The sequence below is a fragment of the Heterodontus francisci genome, chromosome 23 (genome assembly GCF_036365525.1).
Source record: "Heterodontus francisci isolate sHetFra1 chromosome 23, sHetFra1.hap1, whole genome shotgun sequence".
NCBI classification, from domain to species: domain Eukaryota; kingdom Metazoa; phylum Chordata; class Chondrichthyes; order Heterodontiformes; family Heterodontidae; genus Heterodontus; species Heterodontus francisci.
This window is the reverse complement of record NC_090393.1, coordinates 16,355,205-16,373,647: the sequence shown is the minus strand read 5'-3', so window position 1 is coordinate 16,373,647 and position 18,443 is coordinate 16,355,205.

The window sequence follows — 18,443 nt, the reverse complement described above, 5'->3', positions numbered from 1 at the left end:
GAAAGCCAGCAGTGGCAACAATCCTAGTGGATTGGGCCAAATGAACACAATCAATTCCCTCTCTATTTTAAAAATAAATAAATCATCCAGCAGCAATTATACTAGTTACCGGGATTGTTGGGGGGAGGGGGGTGTGGGGAGCTGGGTGGTAGTGGTGGAGGGGGAGGGAGAGGGGGAGGGGGGGAGCTGAGTGGTAGTGATGGAGGGGGAGGGAGAGGGGGAGGGGGGAGCTGAGTGGTAGTGGAAGGACTTGGTGTGGGAGGAGAAATATAGTCCTCTTTGCGCTTGAGAGAATAATGAAAGAAAATTACTTCAGATGTACCAGCCACCTGCTTGCCTTCGTATAGTGAGGCGGGTGAAGGCACGGGGACAATACACTTGGATAAATTCATCTAGGATAATGAAAGGTTTTACGCGTCCATCAAATTTCATCGGGGGAGAGGGCCTGCAGAGAATAGAACAAATTAGACTTGGCATGACGAGGGATCCTAGGAGGCAGTAATTGCTGCAGACATTTTCAGTTGTTCTGGTTTTTAATTAGCCACTGCATCAAGCTAGAAACATTACATTAAAATCATCAGAGAAACAGACTACAGATCACTCAATACTAGAGTTATTACAGTAGCAAAGCACTTCTTGTCAGAATTGCAGAGATATGCTCAACAGTTGCTCTATGTTATCTTCTCAAGAAGGACTTTATAAAGGGATGTCAGATGGAGAGCAAATTGCACTTGACAATGGCGAAGGGGAAAAAGAAATTTAGATTTGACAATCACTTTACAAGCAGCTATACAAATTTTCCCAGTGACTTTAATAGTAAATTAATTGCCCAATGTGGAACTTTTGGACCAGGAAAGCCCATGTTTAATCATGGCCTTTCCTGAGTTAGCTCTCAGCAATGGGATGAACTGGTAAAATGGACTTACAGTTTTACTACTGTTAAGCCGTTCCTTTGGGGAGAACCACCCCCCCGCCCCCCCAACAATTTATTGGCCTCTCTAACTACCAACACCTCTGGTCTGTCAGCTGTCATGACATTAGGGCTAAACAACTCTTGCCTATGATTTCAACTCCCTGTCTTCATCAAAATCCAGTCTATCAACCTTAATATAACAGCCTCCTCTGCATACTCACCTCAAGGATTACAGGCTTATGGTGGCCTAACTGTTCACTAATAGATGTCTTGCTCATCTGAAGCAGTATGGCTTTTCCCTTTCTGGGGCCAAAATCTCTTATTACTAAAGGATCATTCTGGGAGACAAGAACAATGCCAAACTTATCTTCTTCATTACGTGCCACCTCTACAGCCACATGAATCTATACTTCTGACACCAAATGTGAGCAGTTTATTGATTTAATCTCCAACATTTAAGCTATCTGCTGAGCTGCCTCTGCTTCTGTCTCTTCTAGGCCTAGAGTCCTCTTCCTTCTCATTTAATCCACCGCATCAAACTATAGTTTCTCTACGATCTCTGTCCCAACCTTTTCTTTTCCTTAGGTATCATTTCCCCTTCTTGAAAACTGCTGCCATCATCCCCTTCTTTAAAAAAAAACTACCCTTACAACATCTGTCTTCATTAACTACCCTATCTTTAACCTCTCTTTCCTTTCCAAAGTCCTTGAATGAGCTATTGCCACCTAACTGCAACCTGCTTTCATATCACTCCCTGTTCAGGTCTTACAGCTTTTGCCCTTGTCAAATTTACCAATGATATTCCTTATGACTGTACACTATCCTAGTTCTGCTTGAACCCTATGCAACTTTTGAGATAGTCAAACACTCCATCCCACTCCCCCATCTCTCTTCCATAGTCCACCCTAGTTCCATTCATGCTTGTCCAATCACATCTCCAAGAGTTTCTCTTGCTTGACTTGTACCTTCAGTGTGCCCGAAGTGTTTCATCCTTGTAATCTTTTTCATCTAATTGCTTTAGTGCCATTAGACACAAACATGGGATCAACATCAATATGTACACCAATGGCATCCAGCTGTATTTCTCCAGCAAAATCCTTGCCTACATGACTATTAATGTACTGTGCAAGTGTGAGGTCCTGGATGAGTCTGGATTTTCTTCAGCTCAACATTAGTAAGGCTGAAGCCATCCAGTTCATTGCAGTCAAAAACCTTTTGCCTCAGAGATTACTTTCATTTTCTCCTCTGGTTTCTTTTTTGGAGTCAATTTCCTTCCTGGCCCCCATGTCGGCTGACATTGTTAATGGTCTTTTTCTTCAGCCATTGTCCCTCTCCCCTTTAAGTCTGCCGCCAACACCCTTCTCAAAAAGAGCAACCCTTGACCCCACTGTCCTTGCAAACTACTGCCCATCCCTAACCTCCCTTTCCTTTCCAAAGTCCTTGAATGCATTGTCGCCTCTCAAATCCATGTGCATCTTTCCAGTAATTCCATGTTTGAATCCTTTCAATCTGGTTTCCGCCTCTGTCACAATACCAAACCAGCTCTTGCCAAAGTTACAAATGACATCCTATGTAACTGTGACAAAGGTAAACTATCCCTTCTTGTCCTTCTCAACTTATCTGTAGCTTTGACACGGTTGGCTATAATGTCCACCTCCAATGTCTCTCTACAATCATCTAGCTGAGTGGGACTGCACTCACCGAGTTCCATTATCGATCTAATCATAGCCAGAGTATCACATGCAGTGACTTCTCTTCCTGCTCGCACCATTACCTCTGGTATCCCCCAAGGATCTATCATTGGCCCCCCCCCCCCCATTTCTCATCTACATGCTGCCCCTTGGTGACATCATCCGAAAACATAGGGCTGGATTTTAACTTAGGCGGACGGGAATTCGCCACCGACATAAAAGTCGGTGGCAAACCTGCTTCCGCCTAGCCCGGGGATCCGTCCCATATTTTACAGGTCCCCGGGCTTTATTTGTCCCATGGTGGGACTTCCACCCACTTGAGGGAGGAAGTCCCGCTTCAGTGCGCTGCCGGCCAATCAACGGGCCAGCAGCTCTTAGTCCCAGCAGCGCCACCAGCCTCAGTGAGCTGCCGGCTCTTGCTGGGCGGCCTTTCACGTCCCCAGCACGCCCGCTTGCCACGGGTAAAATACCTGTGGAGGCAGGTTAGGGCCCTTAAGTGGCCACTTAACTGCCACTTAAGGGCCTTGATTGGCCTCGGGCGGGAAGGCCATTTTCCCCCCCTACCCAACCACCGTAAAGTTGGCCGGAGGAGGGAGCAGGGTGGGAAGGCCTCCCGGAGCCTCCTGCTCAATTTTACAGCATCCCCCATCCACCCCCACGCCACCATCCGACCCGCTGGGGCGGCGTAAAATTCAACCCATAGTGTTAGTTTTCACATGTACGCTGATGACACCCAGCTCTACCTCACCATCACCTTGCTCAACTGCTTCACTGTTGCTGAATTATCAGACTGCTTAACCAACATTCAATACTGGATGAGCAGAAAGGTTAAATATTGGGAAGATTGCAGCTATTGTTTTTGGTCCCCGCCACAAACTCCATTCCCTAACTACTGACACCATCCCTCTTCTGGCAACTGTTTCAGGCTGAACCAGCCTGTTCGCAACCTTGGTGTCATGTTTGACCCTAAGATGAACCTCTGACCACATATACTTGGCATCACTAAGACCACCTATTTCCACCTCAATATCATCACCCGACTCTGCCCTGCCTCAGCTCAACTGCTGCTGAAACCCCTATTCATGCCTTTATTACCTCTGGACTTGATTATTTGAATGCACTTTTGGCCAGCCTCCCACATTTTACCATTAGTCGACTTGAGGTCAACTAAAGATATGCTGCCTGTGTCCTTCTTTGCACCAAATCCCATTCAATCATCACCCCTGTGCTTGCTGACATACATTGGCTCCTGGTCAAGCAACATCTCAATTTTAAAATTCTCATCCTTGTTTTCAGATCCCTCCTTGGCCTCACTCCTCCTTATCACTGTAATCTTCTCTAGCCCTACAACCTTCCAAGATATGTGTGCTCATCTTAAATCTGTCTTGAGCATCCCCAATTTTAATTGCTTCACCATTGGTGGCTGTGCCTTCAGTGCCTAGGCCCTAAGCTCTGGAATTCCCTTCCTAAACCTCTTCGCCTCTTTACCTCTCTTTCCTCCTTTAAGATGCTCCTTAAAACCTGCCTCTTTGACCAAACCTTTGGTCATCTGCCCTAATACTATCTTATGTGGCTCAGTGTCAAATTTTGCTTAATAACACTCCTTTGAAATGCCTTGGGGCATTTTATTACATATAAGGCACTATATAAATTCAAGTTGTTGTTGTTGAGTGAGTCTGACAGTATCTAAGTCAACAGTCAGCTGACCTTTAAAACCCACATCCAGTCTATTTCCAAGATTCCTTACTTCTACCTGCTACATCACCCACCTATGCCTCTGCCTTGCTCCATTGCTGCTGTAATCTCATCCATGTCTTGTTCACTTCAAAGCTTCATTTGTTCGATGATCTCATTGCCAGCCTCCCAGCTCCACAGTAACACAGACTTCCAACTTATCCAGAGCTCTGTGGCTCCTGTATAAAGGGCTGCAAATACATCTCATCAATACCGCACTGGTTCTCTGTCCCCAACATATAAATTGCAGAATCATTGACCTTGTTCTCTTCCACTTTCTCCTGCACTTGACTGCCTTTAATCCCTCCAAATAGTGTCTCTCTCTTCCTTTCAAAAACCATCATCATCCCTCATCAAAAAACCTTAGACTTGTCCATGGATTCCAGCTGCCACCCAATCTCTAACCTCTTCTTGTCCATGGTCTTAAACGTCTTGTTGCCTACCAGCTCACCTCTCTCACAATACCCATTTTCAATCCCTTCAGTCCATGATATCGAGACCATCCTGATCAAAGTCATCAATGGCAGTCTCAATGGTTGGAACTATGGCACTTTACCAATGTTTCCTTTAAAATTTCGTTGCTGTGTGGGGCTAATTTTTTTCAGTGTACCATTCCTTTAAATTTCTTTGTGTGGCCTTGCACATGCATTATATAGCACAGAACAAGGCCTGCATGACCGCCCACCTGTGCAGCTTAACAAGCACATTGCACTTTACCCTTCCTTGCCTGGCTTTGCCTCTCTAAAGATCTGGGAAGTTATTTTCAGCCTCCACCCAAAAACTTTGCATCCTTATCATTAATCCTGTTCCCCTCCTTGGCTGCTCACTCAGGCTGAACCAGACTGCTCTCAACCTTGGTGTTCTGTTTGACCAAAAACTGTGCTTCAAGCCCTATATCCTACCTATCACCAAGTTCCATTTCTGTAACATTGTCTGCCTCCACCACTACCTTACTTTCAATGCTGCAAAACTCCTTATTCATGCCTTTTTCATCACTGGATTTGGTTTCTCCTTGCTTATTCCCTCAGTAGTGCACTGAAGTGTCAGCTTAAATGTTGTGCTCAAGTCCCTGGAGTGGAATTTAAACCCACAAGTTTCTAATGCCTAACTGAGATAAGCTTCATATGTACTCCAGAATTTTCATCCTTTTCCCAGCATTAGAAAATTTGTTCTATTAAACCTTTAGCTGCACCTATAGCCTATCAACACTCTTGATTTTTTAAAATCCATTGATTTCCCTCCCCTCTTCATTCAGTAAGTCCTACATCAAGGTTTTTCCTTCTTCACGCCTGTACTCTGGCACACTTTCCTATTGCTGTCTACTCTTCCCATCTTCAGTAGCTCCTCATAGTCTATCACTCTGAACATCCTTTCAGTTATCTCCACTAACTTCTAAACTGATCAAAACTTCAGTAGAGAAGTTGGCCCACTGTGCCAGTGCTGGAGCTGGTGGTTCCATTATAGTTATCTACTCATTGTATTTCCCTCCTTTAATCCTGTACATCCTGCTTGGTGACCGACATCCCTCCCATGAAGTGCATCTGGATATTTTCACAAAATTAAAGGCACTATGCAAGTACCTCCCAAACCTTAAACCTCACTGCCTAGAAGGACAAAGACAGCTGGTATATGGGAATGCATCACTTGCAAGTTCCCCTTCAAGTCACTCACTACCTGATTTGGAAATATATCACTGTTCCTTCATCCCTGGATCGAAATCTTGGAACTCCTTACCCAGAGCACTGTGGGAGTACCTTCATTACACTGTCACGATTGAAGCTGGAGGAATGCACTGTCATTCTCTAGTTCCACTTCTCCACGGGTCACAACATATATTTAAATGTTTACCCAATTACCAATACGGCCAATTATATGCCCTGTTTTTATTTCAGAATAAATTCACCAACCAGGTTTCTTTAATAAACAACAAAATTATTAATTTATTATAAAACAAGACTTATTCAGTAAAGATACAAGGCATTAACACACAGATTGAAATATGAAAGTTCCCTTTTAACTAAGCCCAACATACACACACCAGTTAAAGAAAAAATAAAGAGATTTTCTCTGCAGAAATCTCTTTACAAAAAAGACAAAAATACTTTGGCCAAATACTTGTTAATTCTTGAAGGAAAAGGATAAAATCTGGAATGATATCAGTTGTTCCTTTTCTGGCATCCCAAACACGTGTAGATGGCTGTCACTGGGATCTTTTTGGAACAGTTCTCTTCAGGCGATGTCGAGGATTAGTCTGGCAGGGTATCCAGGAGAAATGTGGCATCAGGGGTTTCAGCTATCACACTGGATACTCTGTATTTCTCAGAGAGGTGGAGAAAGGATGATCTAGTTGCTTCTCTCTTGGCATGCTTACCCCCAACTGACTCAAAACAATCCAAAATGAAACCAACTCTTGACCATCATAAATCTTGACATGGCACTTCTCTGTGAACAACTCCCCCCAGTCATCCAAGGCTCTTGATGTTTACTTAGCTGATGACATGTGACTTCCAGTAAGTGTGTTTTTAAACCAAATCCCAAAGTCCTTCCATTGACCTTTTAAAAAAAAACAAAGTCCAGCAGCTTCTCGGATTTCCACAGACCTTTACACACAAGCCCTCAAAAAATATTAAAACATGAAAACACCTTCAAAACAATGACCGCAATTGTTGACAACGCGATCGGTAGGTGGCGCTGTTTTGGCACATGCGCAAATCCAGCATGTGCCACGAAAACGTCACAGCTTGCGACTGTAGCACCTGCCAAGACTAAAGATGGCGCTGCTCAAAGAATTACAGAGTTGAAACCTAACAAACACGTGGCAGAATACAATGGCCGGAGTGAGAGAGTGGAGCAGGGCGGGGAGAGCAGCGCTGGGGGGCGGGGAGAGCAGCGGTAGCGGTGCCGGGGGGTGGGGGGGGGGAGAGAGAGAACGGGGGGTGGGGGAGGAGAGAGAACGGGGGGGGGGGAGGAGAGAGAATGGGGGGGGAGGAGAGAGAACGGGGGGAGAGGAGAGAGAACGGGGGGTGGGGGAGGAGAGAGAACGGTGGGGGGGAGGAGAGAGAACGGGGGGGGGGAGGAGAGAGAACGGGGGGGCGAGGAGAGAGAATGGGGGGGAGAGGAGAGAGAACGGGGGGTGGGGGGAGAGAGAAAGGGAGGTGGGAGGAGAGAGAACGCGGGGTGGGGGAGGAGAGAGAACATTGGGGGGGAGGAGAGAGAACGGGGGGGGGGGGAGGAGAGAGAACGGTGGGGGGGAGGAGAGAGAATGGGGGGGGGGGAGGAGAGAGAACCGGGGGGGGGAGGAGAGAGAACGGGGGGTGGGGGAGGAGAGAGAACGGTGGGGGGGAGGAGAGAGAACGGGGGGGGGGAGGAGAGAGAACGGGGGGTGGAGGAGAGAGAACGGGGGTGCGAGGAGAGAGAATGGGGGGGGAGGAGAGAGAACGGGGGGTGGGGGGAGAGAGAACGGGGGTTGGGGGGAGAGAGAATGGGGGGTGGGGGGAGAGAGAACGTGGGGGGGGAGAGAGAACGGGGGGTGGGAGGAGAGAGAACAGGGGGTGGGGGGAGAGAGAACATGGGGGGAGAGAGAGAACGGGGGGGAGAGAGAAAGGGAGGGGGGAGAAAGAGGGAGAGGGAGGGGGGGAGAAAGAGGGTGAGAGAGAACGGGGGGGGGTGGAGGAGAGAGAACGGGGGGGGAGGAGAGAGAACGGGGGGGGGGAGGAGAGAGAACGGGGGGGGAGGAGAGAGAACGGGGGGGGGGAGGAGAGAACGGGGGGTGGGGGGAGAGAGAACGGGGAGTGGGGGGAGAGAGAACGTGGGGGGGGAGAGAGAACGGGGGGGGAGAGAGAAAGGGAGGGGGGGAGAAAGAGGGAGAGGGAGGGGGTTAGAAAGAGGGAGGGTGAGGGGGTAGAAAGAGGGAGGGTGAGGGGGGGAGAAAGAGGGAGGGGGAGGGGGAGAACGAGGGAGAGGGAGGGGGGGAGAAAGAGGGAGAGGGAGGGGGGAGAAAGAGGGAGGGGGGGAGAAAGAGGGAGAGGGAGGGGGGAGAGGGAGGGGGGGAGAAAGAGGGAGGGGGAGGGGGGAGAAAGAGGGAGAGGGAGAGAAAGAGGGAGGGGGAGAAAGAGGCAAAGGGAGGGGGGGAGAAAGAGGGAAAGGGAGGGGGGGAGAAAGAGGGAGATGGAGGCGGGGAGAAAGAGGGGGGGGACTAAGAGTGAGACGGAGGGGGGGAGAAAGAGGGAGGGGGAGGGGGGGGAGAAAGAGGGAGAGGGAGAGAAAGAGGGAGAGGGAGAGGGAGAGAAAGAGGGAGGGGGGAGAAAGAGGGAGAGGGAGAAAGAGGGAGAGGGAGGGGGGAGAAAGAGGGAGAGGGAGGGGGGAGAAAGAGGGAGAGGGAGGGGGGAGAAAGAGCTAAGGGGGGAAAGAGGGAGTGGGGGGAAAGAGGGAGGGGTCAAGGGGGGGAGAGCTGGGGGAAGTGGGGGAGAGCGGGGGGAGGGGGAGAGGGAGGAAGGGGAGAGAGTGGGGGTGGGAGCAGCGGAACGGAAGAGGAGTGCCTTTTTCTGTGCATGCGCCATAAACACAACAGCAAAAGACTTACTGGCCAGTCCCTGGACCCGGTGACACCAAGGTCTTCGCACGAAAACACCCCGCGGCTCTCTACGGCCTCTCGCTTCCGGCCCTCTCCATTCAGCCGTTCCCTCCAGCTGCGGATGCCCAATCCAGTTGCTTTCTCCCCTACCCAGTTGCTTTCTCTACTTCTCCACAGTACTTCAGGCATTGCAACTGTCTGGTCCCTGCATTTTGCATGCTCCCTCTCCCCACTCCTCCCCGCTCTCCCCACCCCTCCCCCTCTTCACCCACCCCTCCCTCCCCCTCTTCACCCACCCCCCCCCTCTACCCCCCTACCTCCACCGCTCCACCATAGTTGAATATCTGAAGTGCAGTTGCAAAGTCGGGGAAATAACATGCAAAACAAAACCTCAACAATTCTGGGTTTAATTATTGAAAAGGTTTATTAAGTATCCGAGGAACTGCTGTGCATGGATACATGAGTGTTGTGTCCAGCATTCCCGTTAGACAGACAGGCCGAGTCTCTGCTATGCACAGCTAAAGAGATTGTTCCTGGAGAGCCTTGTGGTGAATGAACGCTTGGCTCTCTATTCCACTACTGTATTGTCCATGTGAAGAAGGCAAAGTCACAAGAGTCTGAGCTCAGTCTATTCTTGGTGAATGTTCCCCAAGCGCATCCCAATGTGCATTCCCAATTCATCCATAAATGCAATGTTCCTTTCCACATCGTGATGAGCTCCGCAGCATGATCCAGTTGCCTTCGTTGCTTGAATGCTGACCGTAAGTCTCGTGGATTGTTTTCTCGACGGAATGTTTTACATGAAAAGAAGAAAAGCAAATCAGAGTCAGAGCTTGCCTCCCTCCATCCACTGAAATTACTGTTGTGCACACCTTTTTAAGTTCTGCAGTGAAGGCACCAATTGATAACGTCACCTTTGAAGCACTTATTACCCACCTCAGATGCAGGAATCATCACATCCTTGCGTCATCTCCTGCACTGCCTCCTTTGCTGGAATGCCGTCCTTAAGTGTCAAGGATTGTTTTCTCAAGGGCACATTTTACATGAAAGGAAATAATGAAAGAACATCGGTGTCAGAGCTTCCCTCCCTCCAATGAAATTACTGTTGCGCATGCTTTATGCTCTGCAGTATAGGCCAATGAATCACTTAGTACCCACCTCAGCTGTAGGAGTCAGGATGATTTTACTGCCCCTATCTCGTGATGGTTCAATGCTGCTCTCAGGGAAAACATGAATGATGTGAGGGTGCTGGAAAAAGAAGCACATTTCTTTTGGACTATGAACATAAAGCAGGTCATTTAGCCCAGCTGTTCCCTGCTAGTGCTTATGCTACTCGTGCGTCTTCCCATCCATTCCCATTTAATCCTGCCTACTACTATCAGCATCATCTTCCATTTCTTTCACTCTTATCTACCTTTGCCTTAAAGCAACACTGAGGATGGAGAATGGTGTGGCTGCACTCCCACCTCACCAGTTGTGTACGCAGCAAGAGCATTCACATTCGTGATACCACTGGACACGGCATGCTTGTTTCTTTTAGTGCTCAGTCTCTTCTTGCTGAATGTTCCCCAAGTGCTTGACCCCTTTGGACGCCTTCTCTGCTTGACAGGCAGCAGCTGGCAATTGCGGAGTCTCACAAGGCTCTGCATGGTTGTTTCAAGGGCGGATGGGGAAACATGTGGCTGTGTGTCCACGTGCACTGCTCGGATGGGTGCAGGAACAGGTAGCTGTGTGTCCATGTGCACTGCTTGGATGGGTGCAGGAACAGGTGACTGTGTAACTGAACAGCAAGGAGAGGGTACCGCAGGTGGGGGAAGTGGAGCTTTGAACAGGCAGGCGTATGTATGGTCCATCAGATCATTAGGCCAGGGGGTGAAACGCTCAGGATCCATGGATTGTGGCACGCGACTGATGTCCAGCGCGTGGCCACCTCCATCCGAAGGTGCTTCCGGGCAATTGTTGGGCAAATTAATTGGCTCCATCTCATCAGCCAGTCCTTGTGTTTATGGCGCATGCACATAAAAAGGCACTCCCCTTCCGCTCCTCCCCCCTCGCCCCCTCCCTCCCTGCCCCCCTCCCTCCCGACCTCCCTCCCTTCCCCCCGTCCCTCCCTCCCTCCCCTTCCCCCCTCCCTTCCCTCCCTTCCCCCCCTCCCTTCCCTCCTCCCTTCCATCCTTTACCCCCTCCCTTCCCCCCCTCCCTTCCCTCCTTTCCCCCCTCCTTCCCTCTCTTGAAATGTTTTCAGACCAACTTAACAACAGGGACTGGAGCACATGCGTTGCCCCAGACAATGTAAATATTTTCAGAGCAACTTACCTTGGAACAATCTCCTCTGTCTAATAAAAATGAAGCAAATGTCCAAAATGACTAAATAATTGAGATAAAATGCCCGACGAAACCTCTCCTCCTTCCATTCTCAAAAACTCGCGCCGAAGCTTTCGGAAGATTGACGCACATGCGCAAATGGTCTCAGGCTCTCTGCGCATGCGCTGCGGTCCGGATTGCCAGGACCAGTTTGCGCATGCGCAGAGGCCAACCTGGCGTGTTCCCCGAGGAAGATGACGTTACGCGATGATGTCATCTGCGCATGCGCAAACTGGTCCTGGCAATCCGGACCGCAGCGCATGCGCAGAGGGCCCGAGACCGTGTGCACATGTGCGCACCGCGCCGCATCTTGATGACGTAGCGTTGTCATCAATCACTTTGCAAAACAATACGAAGTGCAAGCATTCAAGGTGGCGGCTCAACACCACCTTCTCAAGGGAAATTAGGGATGGGCAATAAATGCTGGCTTTGCCAGTAAATCCCACATCCCATGAATGAATAAAAAAAGCTGTAAAGCTCTAGTGCAATGGTCAAATTTATCTGTGCAACACCAGCTTCGATAGCACCTTGTACCAAAAGCACTTTGAGTTTTATTTATGGTTTATTATTTGCTGCAATCATGTTAACCAACATTTATATATTTTCAACACTCTAATTAACATGAACTTTATGATCCAAGTTGCAATTCAAACCTGCTGTAATTACATTTAGGGTTGCTGCATTGCATAAATCAGTTCACATACCCTCTAAACTTTTTCTATGTTTTGCCCAAATCCTACTGGAATCTTAATGATGCATCTCATTAACATCAAAAATTAATAACTAAACACACAGAAATGCAAAAGTCTTAAGTAATTAAGAACAAAGAATAAAGGCTGCTAATTATTTCAAATGCCATGGACAAAATCAGAACAATCACAGCTTAAAAACATGTTGCCAAGCAGCTGCAGATAGTAAGAGTGAAGAGAGATCAACACCAATCTCTTCTAAAATTAATTCCCAACTGGTCATAATTCAAAAGTTCTGACTAAGATTTGTTGACGACTCTGAGTTTTATTTATAACAATTTATAACAATTCACCGCACTCTACTGCTGAAGATAGTGACTCTTACATTTCTGCAGTTACTGACGCTCTACAGTACCATGGCTAATATGCAAGCACTTTCCTTTAGGGTGGTACTGAACAGTAATCAACAGTGACCTTAAAACACCAAAGCCAATCATATCATTCCTCCCCTCCAATTGCCGTGCAAACTGCATCTGCTAACATAGAACAGGCCAGGGATTGAACCAGGGATCAAATCTGGGAACTTTCTGTTCTGTGTGGCTCAGTACCACACAATATTGTGCATTCTCTATAGTTTTGTTTTTAACAGAGCATGGTTACCACTTTTATAAGTGGAGAACAGCAATAATGCATGATCAACCAAGCATCCAATCAAAGAAATATCAAACACCTCTCAGCACCTATTGCTGCCCACACAGCAAGTTCCCAATGTCAGCTGGGTGATCAGGACTTGTCAGTGAGGAGAATCCTGATTTTTTTCACAGGAAAATGGGAGGTCAGGGAATGCTGCTTGTGTAGGCGGGTAGAGAATATCTATTAGTATAAAAATAGCACATTTCCTGCTCATTATTTTTCTGTGACACTTAAATCCTATGTTCATCTTGGGCAAGAATTTAGGCTCACTAGTGCCCATTTTTTGGGGGCTATGAGTGCCCTTAGAGCTCCAAAATAGTGTCCACAGCGTCTGCACAAGTGGGGATTTTGTGTAGGAGGCGGGACTCCTGGCATCAGGCCAAAAAGGCGGGGAGAGCCCCCCGTCAGTCCTTTCGTGTATCCCCTGGAGCGATCCTCCATTGGTTTTTTGCCTAAGTGTCCTGCGCCGGGATCCCCGTCCCTTTAAAGACGGGGATCGCGCCTTGAAGAGCTGCTGGCCAATCAGAGGGCCGGCAGCTCAGCAGTATCAGCAACACCAATGGGAGTGGTAGCCACTGCTGGTACTGCAGAGGCCTTGGACTAAGGCCCAGCACTGGAACCCTGGACTTCAGGTAAGTGAGGTGGGGAAGCCGAGGCCTTCCAGACTGGCCAAGGCGAGGGGGTTGGAGGGTGGTCATGCAGTTCAGGGGGAGGGGATTCCGGGGGTAAAGCGGTTCCTGGCAGGAGTCTTCCTTGGGTCACAGATTGCCCACAGAGAGGGACCTCCTCCTCATGCCCCCAAGCTCTCAGGGATTGCACCTCATTTTAGAAGGTGCCCTTCCTGCCTAGTGGAGACATACCTCGCTGCTGGTAAGATCTCAGCAGCGGCAGGAATAGGCCATTATTTGGCCATTAATAAGCCACTTAAGGGCCTCAATTGGCCTGTGGGCAGGAAGGCTGTCGTCGGCCTATCCCACCCCCAGTAAGTTTGCTTGGTGACGGAGAAGCAATGGGCTTGCCACCCATCGCGATTCCTCGTGACCCCCCCCGCCTCCGACCTTTCCTCAGGGGGCCCATAAAATCCATGCTGGATGCCATATTGGTATAGGCATTAGTGTATGAGCAGTGAATGTCTGCCAGTAGTATGCAAAACAGACAAATCATGACATCAGTCAACATGGAATGCTGATTTGACACCAGCAGTGCCATTTTGGAGCTCAACGCCACAACCAACACCCTCTCTTAACCTTGCACATGCATGCAACAACAGGACAGACCCCCACTTGCGCTATTTAAAAGGATCATCAACTACTTACATGCTATTATTGGTTGGTTTCTTCTGGCTATTGCTACAATTCTAGAAGTCATTGCTGCTTCCTATAGTTCAAGGCAGTTGTGTGGCAGGTGCTGAAGGTCATTTTGCTGAGTTCACAGTTTCTGCACAAACCAGTTGCTCCCAGACATGGGATCACTAATAGGCATTCTCCTTGGAATACAGCATGATTTGGAGAATGAACAGAAGCCATGCAGAATGGGAAAGCTGCTGGAAGAGGGAGAAGGAGGAGGGGGAGAGAAAGGCTCTCAGCAGGAGATCATATCTACTCAGGGTGCTCGGAGAGCAATACTCCAACCTAAAACTCAGTGAGGAACCATGCGTGAGATGTCTGTGCTTCAGTGTAGACTCACTGAAACCTGCCACCTGTTGCAGCCACAGTTGCAACCTGAGAGCAGAGCAACAGCCGCACTGCAGGTAGCTATGAAGGTGATTGTGGCCACAAAGTCATATGCATCTGGCTCTTTCCAGGCTGGTGCTGGAGACAGTTGAAACATCTTGCAGTTTGCTATCCGCTGTTGCGCAAGGGAGGCCAAAGAGAGCTAATTACATTTCATTCTCTTACCAAGGAGAAGCAGGTCAGTGAGTGTCGTGTAATCTGTTTGGGTGATTGGCTGTCATGGTTGAATAGCTGGCAGCATGTGCAAGCTGTGAGATGTGGGTGTGAGGCTTGCATCTGTACTGTGTCTGTGAGGGTGAGGTGAAGCTATGAATGTTAGGTAGGAGTCCTGATTGATAGCGATTGTTGGTAGGTGAATGATGGGCGTTTGGTGAATTAAGCAGTTGGTAGGAAATGGCATTTGAAGATTTGTGTGAGGTCATTGAACTTCTTGCAGCACTGCATCCAGATCCTTGGGGCTTGACTCCTGGCATTGACCTGCATGACTTTCTGCTCCCACTGCCTTTTGACTTTAGGTCTGACAGGCCTCCTACCCCTGCAGATACAGGACATCTCTCCTCCTTTCCACTTCTTCCACCAAGATTTACAGTGCAGTATTTGAAAATCTTGGAGCCAGCTCTCTCCCCTGTTGTGCCAGTCCTCACTTTTTCCCAGACCAGATTCTCTTCAACCATGACTCCCAGCACCTGCTGCAGCCACAATACACCTTCCTTTTAAGAGGTGCAGGCTAGCTTTAAGCAGTGCAGGCTACCTTTAAGTGGTGCTAGCCACTCATGATATTGAACCCCTGCTGATGCGTCCAGCCAATGAACAACATGGTTAGCACTGACTGGACGCAGAGATCATTCAAATGAGCAGGAGGCACGAATTTGTCGTGCTGTCTACATTGCAATTAACAGGTTAATCATTTCACAGCCTATCCAATTTAACCCTCTCGGTGTCATACACTTATAGAAAAAATTTTCAAAAACACAAATCTCTTACCTAGTGACATTATGTGAACTCGCCCTGTATTTATTCAAGCAACAGCACCCTATTAATTGGGCTCTGTATGATAATTTCACAGCAATTTAATATTCTGTCTTCAAAAGGACACAGAATACACTTTAGCAGAAGAATAATACACTTTAGCATGTTTTACATATTGTATAATGTTTCTGATCTTATAAACTAGCACATCATCTGACCTACTATAGGCAGCTTAGAAATCTGATAATACTCATTGATGAAGAGTACTCACTAAGGCAAGGTACCAGAGGACTGTTTACCTCTTTAGTCACGGAGGGCAAAAGTTGAAAAAGATATTTCAAATGTGCAATGAGAGACAATAAGGGACAGTCCTGCAAGATGCAAGAATTGTAGATTGATTGACCGTTGATCTCCTCATTGGCCCGCTTATTATTTTCATTTTGCCAAAGTAGTAAAGAGCCACTGAATATACAGGACCACTTCCATGAAATACGGTAAATCTGTATGTGCTTCCTCTTCACTGCATCCTCACTGTTAAAGTCAAAACTCAGTGCACTGCCTCCTACTCAAACTTATTTTTTCCAACAAACTCCAAACTGTGGAATTCCTCAGCTTTGCCAGTCTTTTCTTCTTCTTTCAATCTACAGGCTTTTAAAATCCAAACTTGACATCAGTTAACTACTGGCTCTTGACTCAGCATATGTCCTGTCTTGCAGACTTTAGCCCTTCAACTGTTTTTCTAAATTAAATATATTATACTCTGTTGCACTGCAATGCAAGAAAGTGTACTTTTTGTACAGTTCAATAATAATAAAAAATCTGAGGTTCTGTGTTAGGGTTGACAAGATTCAAGACCAGCATCAAAGAACCAGTCTGATGATAGGTTTATGGTGGCTATGAAACTGCCAGTTGGAGGCATCTGCTTTTAAAGATCAAACTGCACCTCACAAGTAAAGGTAACATTAAAGCCACCCTTATCTGTTGCACATACTCTGATCTATTGTGTTCCAACCTGGGGTGTTCTTCCTTTGAAATTTACCAAATGTTTTGCACTACAGAACCTCATTTCTGAAATCCTACAACCTGGGAAGATCTATTGAGGCTGTCACGTTACCTTATGAAAAATAGGACAATTTGCAGACTTTAGTCATTGCACTGCCTGAATGACCTGCAACCATAGCAACATTTAGTGACCAATAGATTCATGCTACTGGGGCACTAATGAATTTTTCATTAGCAAATGGAATTGTTTTGTGTCTTTATCTTAAAGGAACACTGACTGCCTTAAACGGTATTGGGCAATCTTTTTTAAAATTAAATGATTTGGACAAGAAAGGAGAGCCAATCATTTTTGTCACGACAACATGGCAGTGCACTGCAACATGGTTTATATGTTCATGCCATGTTTGATTTGACAAATACTTCATTGACATTCTGTCCTTTTAAATTGCTTGTTTACAATTGGAGTTACAGACAAACATACGTATTAGGAGCATAAGTAGGTCCCTTGAGCATGCTCCGCCATTCAGCAAGATCATGGCTGATCTGATTGTAACCTCAGCTTCACATTCCCGCCTACCCCCGATAACCTTTCACCCCTTTGCTTATCAAGAATCTATCTACCTCTGCCTTAAAAATATTCAAAGATTCTGCTTCCACCGCCGTTTGAGGAAGAGAATTACAGAGACTCACGCCCCTCTGAGAGAAAAATTTCTCCTCATCTCTGCCTTAAATGGCGACCGCTTATTTTTAAACAGTGACCCCTAGTTCTAGATTCTCCCACAAGAGGAAACATCCTTTCCACATCCACCCTGTCACGACCCCTCAGGATCTTATATGTTTCAATCAAATTGTCTCATAATCTTCTGAACTCCAGTGGATACAAGCCTAGCTTGTCCAACCTTTCCTCATAAGACAACCCGCCCATCCCAGGTATTAGTCTAGTAAACCCTCTCTGAACTGCTTCCAGTGCAGTTACATGCTTCCTTAAATAAGAAGACCAATACTGTACACAGTACTCCAGATGTACTGTGTCTCACCAATCTCCAGTATAACTGAAGCATAACCTCCCTACTTTTGTATTCAGTTCCCCTCACAATAAACAATAACATTCTATTAGCTTTCCTAATTACTTGCCTTACCTGCCCACTAACCTTTTGCGATTCATGCACTAGGACACCCAGATCCTGCTGCATCTCAGAGCTCTGCAATCTCTCACCATTTAGATAATATGCTTCTTTTTTATTCTTCCTGCCAAAATGGACAATTTCACATTTTACCACATTACACTCCATTTGCCAGATGTTTGCCCACTCACTTAACCTATATATCCCTTTGTAGCCTCTTTATGTCCTCTTCACAACCTATTTTCCTACCTATCTTTGTGTCATCAGCAAATTTAGCAACCATACCTTCGGTCCCTTCATCTAAGTCATTTATATAAATTGTAAATAGTTGAGACCCCAGCACTGATCCCTGTGGCACACCACTAGTTACATCTTGCCAACCAACAAATGACCCATTTATGCCTACTCTCTGTTTCCTGTTAGCTAGCCAATCTCCTATTCATGCCAATATGTTACCCCCTACACCATGAGCTTTTATTTTCTGCAATAACATTTGATGTGGCACCTTATAAAATACCTTCTGGAAATCTAAGTACATTATATCCACCGGTTCCCCTTTATCCACAGCAAATGTTACCCTTCAAAGGACTCCAATGGTTAAACATGATTTCCCTTTCACAAAACCATTTTGACTCTGACTGATTACCTTGAATTTTTCTAAGTGCCCTGTTATATCGTCTTTAATAATAGCTTCTAACATTTTCCCTATGACAGATGTTAAGCCAACTGGCCTGTAGTTTCCTGCTTTCTGTCTCCCCCACTTTTTGAATAAGGGAGTTACATTCGCTATTTTCCAATCTAATGGAACCTTCCCCAAATCAAGGAAATTTTGGAAAATTAAAACCAACGCATTAACTATCTCACTAGCCACTTCCTTTAAGACCCTAGGATGAAGTCCATCAGGACCCGGGGACTTGTCAGCCCGTAGCTCTAACAATTTGCTCAGTACCACTTCCCT